Source organism: Colius striatus, chromosome 4, assembly GCF_028858725.1.
Source record: "Colius striatus isolate bColStr4 chromosome 4, bColStr4.1.hap1, whole genome shotgun sequence".
NCBI classification, from domain to species: domain Eukaryota; kingdom Metazoa; phylum Chordata; class Aves; order Coliiformes; family Coliidae; genus Colius; species Colius striatus.
This window is the reverse complement of record NC_084762.1, coordinates 79141099-79153973: the sequence shown is the minus strand read 5'-3', so window position 1 is coordinate 79153973 and position 12875 is coordinate 79141099.

Genomic DNA, 12875 nt, shown 5'->3' with positions numbered 1-12875 from the left:
ATTAACTTCTGATAGCTATAGTGACCCATATAAAAGAAGTTTAGTTCCTGGTGGACAGATGTCTTTGTATGAAAACTGCCATAACTTGAATTAACTGACCTCTTGTATGGAGTATCAAAAGACCCAAAGGAAAAAAGCATGGGGAGGCTGAGACTGAACACTTCTTTAGTACAGATGCCAGAAGAAATTCCAATTCAGCTGCAGGGCTTTGTTTTGGGGCTGTTGGCATCTTACAAGTTTCTTTTGGAACTTGAGTTTTATGTCACTGGGCTGTCAACCTTCTTGTAACCTGCAAGAAAAGGACAGGAAGGAGCTTTCTAGGGCTTGTTCCATAAAAAATAATTTATTTTTAAAAAATAAATTATCAGGAACTAGACAGGTTAAATATCAGGCAGTTTACTGGCTGACATGGGACTTACTTAACATAGGATATGATCAAGGGTACATGTTGTTATGAATCACAGTTCTGTGCCATGATAACTGGAAACCTGTACCACGGATGCTATTTATTACCAGGCAGTCTCTGTGGAACATTAAAGTTGTATTCTTGCAGTGCTGAGAAAATCAACAAAGACCGTTGTATGCGCTGCTGTCAGTTATTAGTAAGCAGTGGCTAATATATATATATGACCCATTAACATATATATGTATGTTGATTGATATATATACATGTGTGTGTATCCCTGTCAAAGCAGTCTGTCTGTATGGTCCCTGACTGCAGATTCTTAGTAGAAATCTATGGTTTGCTGTCAATGTGTGAGCCTTGTCAGCCATCAGTTAAGTCTCAAATATCAGGCATGTCAAATATTTTTTTTAAATTAGACTTTTTTTTCCCCACTGTGACATACCTGAGATGAGTTCTTTTGGGAAGGTGAGAGGAGATATCCTTTATGCCCCCTTTATCCAGGAATATGTGGCAGCACAAGATTCAGAATAACAAGTGGCAGGTGGAAACATGGGGTCCTTGTGCAGTGAGACTGAATGCTATTTTGCCACCTTGGTTCCTCATTCCCCCTTCTCTCAAGAGACGCAAGCAGCACATGAGACTGGCACTCACCTAGTTCAGTCCCTCCTGCTTGCTAGTTGCTAGTGCTGGTGCAGGTGCCTTCACCCGAAGGCCCGAGGAGCTCTGCTGCTCCAGGTTCATGCCTTGGTCTCTGTAAATAGCATGGTGTGGTACCCAGGTGTTAATGCTGGCACTACCAAAGAGATGCTACTTCAGATATTACCTGCTGCAACCACTTTAGTTCACTGTTATTTGGTCATTAAATGAGCGGCCTTACGGGGTGAGGTTGCTGCCTAATAGATAATTTTGACAATATGGAGCACATTTGTGGGCAAGAACTCAGCAGTGACCAGCATATCCACAGTTGTATTTGGAGTGCTTACATCTCTCTGGATGTGTCATCAGGGATGCAGGACTGAATTTCTAGAGTAAGTAGAAAAGCTTCCAGGTATAAGGAGAACCCTTCAGCCTGTTGCAATTGGTGAAAGTGAGGAAGGAAATAGCCTGAGAATCAGGACATGGAGAAGGAAGGCTGGTGAGTAACATGGACACTGCCTGCAGGGACTGACACATAGCTCGAGGTGGGGTGGTGGGGACAGCGCTGCCTTCCGTCCTGCTCTGAGGATGGGAAGGAGCTGGTCCTGGCCTCCAGAGGTCCAGGGAAAGCTGTGCCAAGTGAGAAGGCAAATGATGCTGAGCCAGGGGCAGCAAGACGGTGTGGGGCAGGGGGTGGACATTTTAGGACATGAAAACCCTTTCTGCAGCCTGGGCCTCAGTGCAATGCTTACCTGTGAAACAGAAGCTCTAAAACTGAGGCTGGTAATTTTCAGAACCATTATTTTTATTTTGTGATTATACATAAGAAAAAAAAGGAGTACATTGTATTATTGCAGAAAGATGACAGCTAAAGCTATAAGGATCACAGATTTCTTGTAGGAACCATGGCATGCCTTAACACTGATTATTAGCACTAGAAAAGGTAATGCTCCCCTGACTGTCAGGATGTTATTATCAAGTGAGAAGTTCTCTGACACTTTGTAAAATGCCTGTAACAGATCATGAGCCTCCAGTACTTAAATGAACCCTCAATTTTCCCCTGAGCATTTCAAGAAAAACGTAAATCGACCTAATAATCCAAATATACACTGCAGAAGTGTGGGGAGCAAAAAAATTTAGGTAACAGGACTTACACAGTTTCTTTATTTTGAGGTTGATATACGCTACAAAAGAAGGGAAAGAAGACCTTCAGAGTGAAGGAGTTTAGCAGATAAAAACTCTCAGGACATATTTATCTGATCACTCAACAAGATACCTTTACAAATTACAGGACTGTGTGGGTTGGTGGTGCAATACAAAATCTCTGGACTCAGGTTCTTGTGCTGTTGGATGCAACAGAGACCAAATCACATGCTGTCTGGCGGCCAGATGGTGGATGATGAATGTACTAGTCCACTGCTTAGTGGACAAGCCTTTGCACCATTCAGCTCGCACGAGGCAGTACCAAAGGCTGAGGCCAAGGGAAATTCATTATCTTCTTGTGCACCCTCACAATCCCTCTCCTCAAACTTTAAATGCTTTAAGGGTACAAGTGTGAAAAAACTTTGGAGTTCTTTTCTGCTGCCTGGGCTAACTTTGTTGGACATCATTGGAAAGTTTTTTTGTTTGGGGATCTAAATTTTAGGGCATACCAGGTGGGTTTTAGGTGCCCCCTGGAGAACGCTGGAAATATGTTGGGATTTGTGCCATCAGTCAGTTTATTTCTGACTGACCCTAAGGGTGAAATGTGACACTTTCCTATTTTCTACCTCATGACATGGGCTCTGCCCTGGCCTTGGCCACCCCACCGGAGAGGACCCATGGCCTGCAGCCAGACTGGAGCCACCTGCAATCCCCCAGCCGCAGCGAGGTGCTGCCAGCCTGTGCCTGGCTCCCTGCCATGCAATAGCTCCCTGGTGACCTGTTTTCTCAGTTTCTTTCTCTTGCTTAGATGTTTGTGGCCAAGGCTAGAACCGCCTGACACCTGCTGGGGACTCTCACCACAAAGGAGGTCCATCGCCATGTGGTCCCAGCCCCTCTGGGGTAGCAGGCACCCAGCCCTGTGTCTCCCAGGTGCAACCAGCCTCGCCTTCTCACTGCCAGCCCACAGCCAGCCCCGCAGCAGAAATGTCTTGAGTTTCTCCTAGGAAGATATGCTGGGTTGTTGCTGATTTTTATATGTTTACAGTTTTTTAATCTTTGTAATTCTTTTAAAAATTGGTCTCTAGCGAATATAAAGTTTTTGACTGGAAAGCAACTGGTTTAGTCTTGTAAAACTGCTTTTTGATCCACAACAGGCTGAAATGTTACAGTCCATCGTGAGCTTTTCAATAGTTAATTTGATGCCTTATTATAATAGCAACAGCATTCTGTACAGATTGAAAAATAAAGGTCTGTGAAGCAGAGCACTGTTGTCATGGTCCTCTTTGTCCCTTGCTGCACAGACAGTTGCAGTGACTGGCTCTTCCTCTTCATGTTACATGTGTTGGCTCACTGAGCTTGTCCTGAGCTCACCCAGCGACCATGTCCCTCCCAACCAGGTCCTTCTCAGTCAGAAAGAGCCAGACAATGCAGACCTTAAAGCTCTGCTGCATCAGTGCCCCGCCTAACTTTGTATAACCCAAAAAATAAAGACAAAAGAAGGAAGGTGAGACCAACCGAGCCTGCATGAGTTGGCAGCTGGGGAGGTACCGTGGGCAGGAGGTGAGTGTTGAGCCCCTGTCTGCCATAACCATGTGCCTAACTGTTTCAGTACCATGTCCTCATCCCAGTGTGTCCTGGACATGGCCAGGGCGGAATAGCAGGCAATGCCAGGCCTGGCGCCAGCCACAGTGATGATGGGTAGGTGTGGGGTACCCAGAAAGCGTTGACGGTGACAAGCGTTGCAGGGGAGGCAGGAGCAGTACTACCGGAGAGCTGTGGGCCAGGCATGGCTTCCTCAGTGGCAGGTTCATCTCCTCTTCCCATAGAGACCCCACATGCCATGGCAGTGCTAGAGCGGAGCAGCGATGGGAAGGTGCTGATGTGAGGCCACCAGGGACCATCACCGGCAGCTGAGCAGGATCTCCAGGGAGCCACCATTTGCCCCTGGCTTGCAGTTTTTTTGTTCTCCTAAGTCCCCAGTGCATGTTAGTTAAGCACTTTAACCACCTTTGACAACCTCTGCTTCCTCCCAAATGCGATACGAAGGTATGCCATGCAGGTTATGCCTTGTAATGTCACTTTTCATTCCGCTGTGACAGGATCAGACTCATTCCTGCCACTGTCATGTGAGTCAAAGCGTGGGTGGGAGTGCTGTGGTGGGTGTGGGCCAAGGCTGGAGCAAGGGCTGTCTGCTTTCATTACCTGTTTGCACAGTACCGCGTACAACAGGGCTCTGATTCACAATTGAGGTTGCAGGCTGTTACACTGTGGTAGTCATAATGTGTCCCTAAGGTGGCTGAATTGGCTGCAGTAATGTCACAGTGGTGCCAGATACAGCCTATGTTGTACAGCCGATGGTTAGTAAGAGGTTAAGAGAGTAGATGTATTATAGATATGACAATCCATCATCTTCAAGATCTAGGAGGCTTTCTAACTGAAAGCAAACTCTAAATTTAGTGTTACTTTTTTTTTTACAGGATTCTGCTTAATCTTATCTTTTTAAATTTTGAAGGATTCATCATCATACAGCATATTCACAGGGAGCGTTTTTTTCCCCATGTTTATATGTTTTGGTAAGGTCAAGAGTCATATAGACTGCAGGGAGATGAGACTTCTCTGATATTCTTATCAGTTTAAATTAAATTGTGGCTATTACAAATTTGCATAACACCAGACAAAACAAGAGCCTTCTCTTTGAAATGAACCTGGTTAATAATTGTTAGTGTAAATGTAAATCCGATGCCTATTGTAGAAACTCGGCCAAATAATCTCATTAGATTTTCGACACAAATTCACAGTCCAATCTGCAGACTTACTGTATTAAAAACTTGTAAAGAGTTTTCACCTCTTTTGTGTGCAGATTTGTCCACCTTTACATATGAGGAAAACACTAAGGTGTTACCATTAGCTTAGTTGCACTCTGCAGTCATTTGGTTGTTGTGAACAAGGGCATTGCATTCTAACACATGGATTTTTATTCACCCGCACCCAGTGTGTAACATTTAGACCATCACTGAAAGTGCTTCTGTCTGCCTTGAGAAGTGAGATACCACGTGGCATGATATGTAGCGTTTTCAAAAAGCCTCCTGCACACAGATATCAAAGCTCTGCATAGAGCATATAGGGCCCCTATTTTACAGACAAAGGGGATCACCTTCTTTGCCCAGAGAGCCAGCTGGAAAGCCGAGGACAGAAACCAAGGCCTCTTCAGTCACAGGCCAGTGCTGCAGAAAGGACTTAATTATTACAGGACCCCTAGAATAAATTTATCCAAAAGAGATGGCCTTTTTTTTTTTCTCCTGAAGAATGGCATTAAAGTTTAATTTCCAGTACAAAATAATTGTTAAAAATCCTAGCAAAGTAAACCCAAACTAAATTTTGATAATAATTACAGGAATTTGGAGAAGATGTTGCACATTTGTGGCATTTGTATTATAGTAAGCTGGTTTTTTAAGGTTTCAAAAAATCAATAGGCTTCTGCTGAAATAATAAACCAGATATCTTCATATCAGCACAAAAGACTTCTCTTTTCCAATAATAGTCTGTGCTTTGACAGATGTGTATGCAGGGAAATTTAGCTATTCTTGAATAAAACATTTCCAGAAGCAAAATTGATTAAGTCTCTTTTGTAGAGGAAAAAAAAAATCAATTCTTCCCATTAGAAGTATCTAAAATATGTTGATCAGCTAGAAATGTAAATAAAGTCCTTTGATCTCTATGTCCAACTGCAGTGTATCCATCTACGGGAGATTATCTTTTGCCTCTTTATAGCTTAAAATAAATTTGGTTCAAGTCTAAGATGAAGCAGCTTCTGACAAACTAACCAGAGTAACTATGCTGGAATGTAAATAATATCAAGTAGCTATCCTGACATTTTGGTGTTGCTTTTCTCAAAGCTGTTCATGAAATGAATGTATACTTGATAACAATATATCCAAGCTGGGAACAAAAATATATTCACTGAAAGGCAAGAGTAGTAGAAAGTACGTGACGTGACTCTTCAGTTTCTATGTATTATCTTCTGATTTCGTGTAATAGAATGGCACTTTCAAAGACTCTTGGTTAGGAATTGTTAAGGGCCATTAAGGGTTATGGAGAGCTATTAACAGAAAGAGGCAAAGTCTCTCCCTGTGTACATCCCTAAGCTTCAGATTGCTAGGAGCTGAGAGAGTGTGCTTGTGAGTGCTTGCCCTACACTTGGTTTTAGACACAGCAGTGTCTGCTGCAGGCTGCTATCGGTGACAATTTTATAATAGATAGATAGACCTTCGATTTGATCCAGCCTGACCTCATGTCCTCAATACTTTATGCTTTGCCCATAGTGAGAATACCAAGTAGTTGCTTTGCCCCTGTGGCTTCCCAAGGAAGGAACTACAGATCAATAAGTCACAGTCTTACCTTTGTTTTTTTTGTTCTTACAGGAATGGTAACCGTCACTGGAAGAGCTCTTCAGAGGTCATTTTCCAGTTTTCTGGAACTTCATTCACTCTCCATCAGTCCTCAGATATAATTGCTTGTGGCTGCGAAATTGGTTTATTCAGTTCCCTGAGCACCCTGGGTTGAGTTTTATAAGGCTCACATGATTTGAAGATATATAATGTACCTAGGTAGCCTCTTTTTCTACTCTCTACCAGCATAAGTTCTTAATAAGTTCTGAAGTCTATGCATAGTCTGAATTGGTTTAGTTTTTTTTAATGATGTAAAGGAAAATTAATAGACTGAAGCTCTTCAACCTTGTCAGGATCATTTTCAGTTGTGCTTTTTTCTCCCTCCCCAAAAAGCAGAAAACTCATTCTTTCTTTGTCTTTTTTTTTTTTTTCCTAATATAAATATATTGTCATTCTGTATGACTTTTTTTCTCTTCTAGCAGGTCTCACTTGCCGTCCTTGACTGTTGACCCTACCAAAACAAAAGTAATAATTATTAAACATATGTCCTAGTTTCCCTAGTGAGGAAAATCTTAAATTTTAGGTCACTCTGATGATTAGCCAAACCAGTGTTTACAATGCTTATTTTTCTTTCACGTTTTCACATTTCACATATGTTTCTCATTTCCTTAATTTTGGTTAAGGATATGCTAAATTTCCTCAATGTCTTTTTCCTTTAAACTTCTGGTTTATAGGAGTGCACCAGCTAGTGCTTTGAATTTAATGAAGATTCTTATTCCTTGGGACCCCCGTCTGGAGGCAGAAATAATACACTGTACCAACTCTATACTGTGTTGTGTTCGAGTGGGGTTTTTGTCCAGTTAGAGCTTGGTGAACAGCCTAGTGACAGTTCCCCATTACAGCCCACTTCCATTTCTTCCTCACTTGACCTCTCTTTAATGTGGGCAGCGATGGTCCAGGATGAAGAATTTGTGGCACTTTTGCTCTTTGAAGCAAACCGTGTTCCAAAGAAAAATACTACCAATTTATCTATGGCATCAAATGACAATGCACAGCCATTGGGATGGGAAATATCTTCACTTAAACTTCATAGGATATTGAAACCATGCTTAGCAAAGAGGCTAGTTAGAGGCAAAAATCAATATTGGACAGTGCTGAAATGCCTCTATTGAGCTGCTGTTTTAAGTGGCTTGTATGGACCTTTCAAATCACGTTGCCAGCAAATGGAGGAAATACAGCTTTTAAAAAGTCAGAGAATTATTAATAGTGTGTTTGACCTCCAGCTCTGCACAGTCTACAGAAAGAACATCATTTGTCATGTGCTGTTGCCTTATGCCTAATTCTGCAGTCCCTGTTGGGAAGGAGTTGGATGTAGGAGAAGTGCTTTGCAGAGAGTGAGGGTCACAGCTTTAGATCAGTGACGGACTGTGGGAGGGAAGGAGAGAGAGAACAAATCACAGTCAACCTCTGAACAAAAAGGGAGGGGTACAGGAACCATTCACCTCATACATCATTCACATGCTAATGGTGTTTCTTGTCCTGGTGCCTGAGAGAAGAATGTTGACTGTGCTGAGGTTACACTCTCAGCTCTCCATCAGGAATAGAAAAGTATGGAAAGAAGCAAAGGTCAGATGTCTTCATGAGATAATGAATGCTGCATCCACCACTATGGTGTCCAAGGAGTGATTTGGGGCATAGCACCTGCAACGAGGTTCCTCAGCAGGCTGTTGTGCAACATTAACAGCACAAAGAAGCAGCCTGGACCTTTATTAACTGCTATATGAGTAACTTAAAGTGACAATCCATCCCTCCTATTGCTGTTATTAAGTCAGCTCTGGACAATGCTTTATCATCTGCAGGAAAAAACAAAGAGATGTAATGCAGACAGCAAATTTCTAGGTAAAATTAGTCTGTCTGAGAAGGTGAGAAAAGTGCCACATACTGAGCCGAACAAATCTTTGCATTGATTTCTGGAACCAGAGTTCTAGGAGCACCACAAATGCATGTCTTTATTTAGTACTTTTATTCAAAGAACTGTCAGTCTTTCTCTATCCAGACAACTCCTATTTGTGTTCATGTCTGGGGTGGTTCAGGGTCATACATTATTTCTGCTTGTGCTATTCTTGCTTTATGCTTTGATGTCAGCTCCACAGTCCTTCATAAGCCTCATGTATGCACATATGCAAGCAGAACCACTTCAACACCACTGCCAGCAAGGCAATGTCTGGTCAACACGTAGCACCACTGCAGCTCCAGGAGTGAACATGTGAGCCTCAGTAACGGAACATATTTCTGTTCTCACAGACAGTCTGAAATATCCTTTTAAATATCCACAGACATCTCATGTTTACATTTTCATCTGAGGGCTCAAATATCGTCTGTCAATGGACCTGTGGTGCATGCTCTGTGACTCAACAAAAAACTCGTTCCTCTTCTTTGGCGGTCTTACCTATTATCTGGTTCTGGGCCCAGTATGTAGGAATAAAAAGGCGATGATTTTATATGCCCCTTCCAGTTCAGGTGGGATTAAGCCTGCATTTCAGCTGGGTGTCTGAGGTAGCTTGAGATAAAATTTTGAGGCCACTAATAAGTTACTGCTCCTTCACAAGGTAAGGTGAAAGGAAAGGAGTTGTGACTTTGAGAGATAAACAGCTCCTGGGAAAGCTCCACAGCAGAGCAGTAATAGTTCAAGGCTATTGCTTAAAATCACAGTTGTAACCACAGTTTGTACTGCATTTAAGAATCCTTCACTAGAAATGCCCCACATCCCAATTAAAAGTGCTAGGACATATAAATACATAATATATAAATAACAATAATCATACATAAATAATGATAATCATTTCTTTACGTGCAGGATGAAACAATACATTGGGAGAAAGGAGATCTGTACCCAAACACTGCAGGATGTGAACCTGTCACAGCTCCAAGGGAGAGAGCAACTCTCTCTACCTTGAGCTGAAGCCCCTCTCATGGGATCCCCAAGTTAGTTGCTATATTCATCCAAGATGTTTGTTATCATTTATATAGGACAACTTTTGGATTGGTTCTTGTTAAACATTCAGAGTTACCTGTGCATCTTACTATTTTATCTTAGTGAATAGAAGGGGAAAAATATGAAAAATTTTTTTCATTCTTCTTTTGTCAGAGAAAGTATAAGGAACTAAAAAGTAGAAAATGAGAGTGGGAGTGAAAATCTTGTCAGAAAGCATGCAGGACTGTGGATTTCATAATGTAAATAGCTACAGTCAATAATTATTGGAGAAATAGATTTCACATGTTATACTGAATTGAATTTAGTCAGCTGGATTCATGCTGTTGTGATTCAGGAAGCTCATCAAGATTGTAAATCCCCTCAAAAAGCAAACCAAAGGCAAGCCCTTAAATGGCAATGCAGAAGCAATGATTTACAGGTGTTGCAGTGGTGGTCAACAGTTTTTGAGTCACAATGTATCAATTTACTAAAATCACGAAGTGATTGTTCTTTACGCTAGTAGACCAATTTATAGTCAATAATAGAAAGTACTGATTTTAAAAGCCATGTCTCCTTTATAGAAAATATGTCTTTGTCCTGGTTTCAGTTGGAATAGAGTTAGTTTTCTTCCTAGTAGCTGGTACAGGGCTATGTTTTGATGTGTTGCCTACATAGCAACAAGGTCTTTTCTACTTCTCCCCCTGCCCTGCCAGTGAGTAGGCTGGGAGTGCACAAGAAGCTGGGAGGGAGCATGGCCAGGACAGCTGACTTGAACTAGCCAAAGGTATATCACATCCCATAGGGCATTGTGCCTAATATATAAACTAGGCAGAGTTGGTGGGGAGAGTTGGATCGTTGCACATGCCATTGCATTCAGCAGCACTTGTCTTTCATTGGGTTTTGTTTCTGACTCTTTTTTTGTTGTATTCCATTTCATTATTGTAATATTTTGTTTATATTACATTATTATATTACATTATACTATATTCATTTTATATATTTGTTGTTTTATTTTAGTTATTACATTGTTCTTATCTCAACCTATGAGTTCTGTTTTCTTTTCCAGTTGTCCTCCCCATCCTATGGGAGGGACAGGGAAGAAATGAGCACGCGGCCGTGTGGTACTTTGTTGCTCTGTGGCGTTAAACCGTGACAGTCCTCTGGTTATGTTCCATGTGTTCATAGGTCCCTATCCCCTTGTATTTTAATGGATTGGACAGTTGGTTGCTGAATTTCTTACGCTACATTATATAAGACCAATTGTGTTTCTAGTGACTGCAATGACAAAGACTTCCTCAAACAGAATTGCTTTGGACAGAGTTTAAATTCTCTCTCACAATCACTCTGTCACCTTTCAGAACAAAGTGAATTTTGCAATTAATTTGAGGACACTCTGCATTCTCCAAGTTGCCAGGAGGGCACCAGTCACCTCTAAACCTTAGGCAATGTTTTCATGAACTGCTGAACAAATCCATCAGTTTTGTTATGTACCAAAGGGGGATCTTGTTTCTCTTCCATTTTTTCTTTCTCCTTCATGCCCTCCCTCACCTTCCAGCCTTGCAGTCCCTCTCTGTCCTGTGTACCAACCAACCCCTTTATAAGCCAATGGCAGGCCTACCATAAGACTGGTTAATGATTATTTGCATAATTTTTCTGTCTCATTTCCATTTTCCTGTGTCCTACTTGCATTACTTTATAATTGGTTTCAATTCTCTCAGCTTGTTTCAGAAGTAGTTACAGACTCATGAACACCTTGGGAAGAATCTAAGATGCTCCTGGGAGTTTGCCTCTCGGGGCATGACTGCATGGGTGAGGACAGACCCTTGATTGAGCTGTGCAAGCTTTTGAGCTAAATGGCCACAGAGCCAGCTCTGGTCCCAAGCAATGCAGAGCAGCCACAGCATGGCACAGTGCCCAAGTACACATGGTACTGTGCCTCTCAGCATATTAACACAGCAATGTGGTTTGTGGAGTGGAAGTGCTTCCCTCATGCGTGCCACATCTAGATCTGGGCAAAGGTAGCTTGAGCTGAATGTGGCTGCCTCTGTAGCCTGACACCCCTAACCATCGTGGCAACTGTCCTTGCCACTCTGCCAGCTCTGTCTGTGTCATCACCCCTCTCCTCCTTCAGCATTTTCTCTCCTGTTAATTCCGTTTCTCTTGCATTACTCACAGTCTCTTTGCTGAAATGAGCTGCATGTAAATGCTGGGCTTATTGTTCAAGATAATATATTTCTGCTATCTTGATGAAATATATGTATTCCATTTGGCTTATTAGATAATTAAACTAATTTCTAGAAAACCTTCAGAATGTCTTCTGTTCTTCTGCAGTGAAGCTAATTTATCTCTTCAGTGCTGGCAGTAGGAAAACAACCTATATGCCCTCCAGAAAAGTTTGGATTTCATATGTTTTTATCCAAAGGGTTTCAAAATAATAATCTAAAAGTCAGATTCAGGTATTCAGGAAGCTTTGACTGAATGATCTGCAGTGAAAGGAACATTTGGGAAATTATAGGCATCATCTAGTCTTGTCTCTCAAGCTGACAGATAAATAATTTGCCAAAACAGAGATTACTCAGAAGTTAAGAAATAATTTTCCTTGCTCAGAAATCTGTCCCAATGACCACTCATTTCCTTTGACTTGATCACAGATAACACTGTGATAGTCTACTTTCAGAGTTGCATAAAGTCTGCTGGCAGAGGCGAAGCTTTTGCACAGAATCACTGATGGACACCTCTGGAGCTCATTTGGTCCAGCTCCTACTCCAGCACGGTCAGCAAGAGCAGACTGCCCACAGCTTCTCCAGTTGAGTTTTAGATATCTCCACAGATGGAGATTCCAGATTCTCTCTGGGCAACGTGTTCTAGTGTCTGACCACCTGCTCACCTGCATGGTAAAAAAGATCTTTCTGATCATTAAGCAGAATTTCCTCTATTTCAGTTTGTGCCCCTTGCCTCTTACCCTGTCAATGGACACCACTGAGAAGACTCTGACTTAATCTTCTTTATTCTTGTACCCCAGGTGTTTGTACATACAGATAAGATCCCCCTAAGCCTTCTCCTTTCCAGGCTGAGCAGCTGATGATGATAAAGCCAGAAGATCATACTTTAATGCCATCATGCACAGAGGTGCGTAAGTCTTCTAGCAATTATAACTTGTAACACCTTCTCTCTGGCTCTAGAGATCTCTGCCTCTAGAGACATGAAACACTGTTTCACGAGAGACCTAAAGGTGTTTTTCCTCAACACGAGCTAGCCTTACAATGAACTCTAGGAGTTTCAAGTTTTTTGCTTCCCCCCATCAAAACTAAAATACTTTTCTTAGCAG